Source organism: Cynara cardunculus, assembly GCF_001531365.2.
Source record: "Cynara cardunculus var. scolymus isolate 2C chromosome LG 3, CcrdV1, whole genome shotgun sequence".
Classification (NCBI taxonomy): domain Eukaryota; kingdom Viridiplantae; phylum Streptophyta; class Magnoliopsida; order Asterales; family Asteraceae; genus Cynara; species Cynara cardunculus.
The window spans coordinates 15,252,088-15,253,476 of record NC_037530.1 but is presented as its reverse complement, the minus strand read 5'-3'; positions in this window follow the sequence as shown (position 1 = coordinate 15,253,476).

The window sequence follows — 1,389 nt, the reverse complement described above, 5'->3', positions numbered from 1 at the left end:
CTCAAGGATCAATCGAAGATGTTCTGCATGCTCTTCTTGTGTTTTGGAGTATATAAGAATATCATCGATAAATACAATGACAAATTTATCGAGGTATTATCTACATATTCGATTCATTAGATCCATGAAAGCTGCAGGTGCGTTAGTTAAACCAAATGGCATATCCAAGAATTCATGGTGCTCGTACCTAGTTCGGAATGCTGTTTTTGCTATGTCACATTCTTTGACTTTCAACTGATGGTATCCTGATCGCAAATCTATCTTTGAGAAATAACTGGCTCCTACCAGTTGATCAAACAAATCATCGATCCTGGGCAATGGATATTTGTTCTTTATGGTTAGTTTGTTTAACTCTCGATAATCAATACACATACGCATAGTGCCATCTTTCTTTTTCACAAACAGAATTGGAGCTCCTCATGGTGAAGTACTTGGCCTAATAAATACTTTGTCTGACAAATCCTTTAATTGCATAACCAGTTCTTTTAATTGTGATGGAGCTAATCTGTACGGTGCTTTTRCTACAGGTGCTGCTCCAGGTATCAAATCAATCCCAAATTTAATAACTCTATCTGGAGGTAGTCCTGACAAGTCTTCTGGAAAGACTTCAGGATATTCACTGACAATCGGAATTAATTCTTGCTTACTATTTTCTTTCTTAGCATCAATTATGTAAGCTAAAAATCCTTGGCATTTCTTTTGGATACATTTTATGGCTTTCATCACAGATAGCAAACTGATACGATGATCCTAATGATCACCATAAATTACGAGTGTCCCTCTATTAGGTAAAATAATTCTAATAATCTTTTCATTGCAAACGATGCTGGCCTTATTTTCTGCTAACCAATCCATTCCTACTACCACATCAAATTCCTTCATAGGCATGGGAAACAATCGGATGGGTAGCTCACAATCCTCAATCATGATAGTGCAGTTTTTAAACATATAACTTACAGATACTTGACTGTTAGCAGTATCAACTACTAACTTATCGTTAAAGTGGCACAGAATTCATACGAGCACATAAGGCAAATGATGGGGATACAAACGAGAAGTTTGCACCCGAGTCAAATAACACTTTAGCATGTAAGAAGTTCACGAAAAATGTACCTGTTACTACATCGGGTATAGTTTTTGCTTCATGTTTGGTAATTTGAAAAGATCGACCCCGCGCCCCACCCGTTGCTCCTCTGCCTATATTTGGTCTTCCTCGGCCTGTTGACGTATTACTCCCCATGGTTAATTGTGGGGCTTTCATTTGAGGACAATTTGGTCTGAGGTGATCTAGAGAATTACAATTAAAACACCTTTTTATTGTTGGGCAAACATTCGACAAATGACCTGTTTCACTACATTTATAACATTTCCTTAGCTCAATCCTGCATT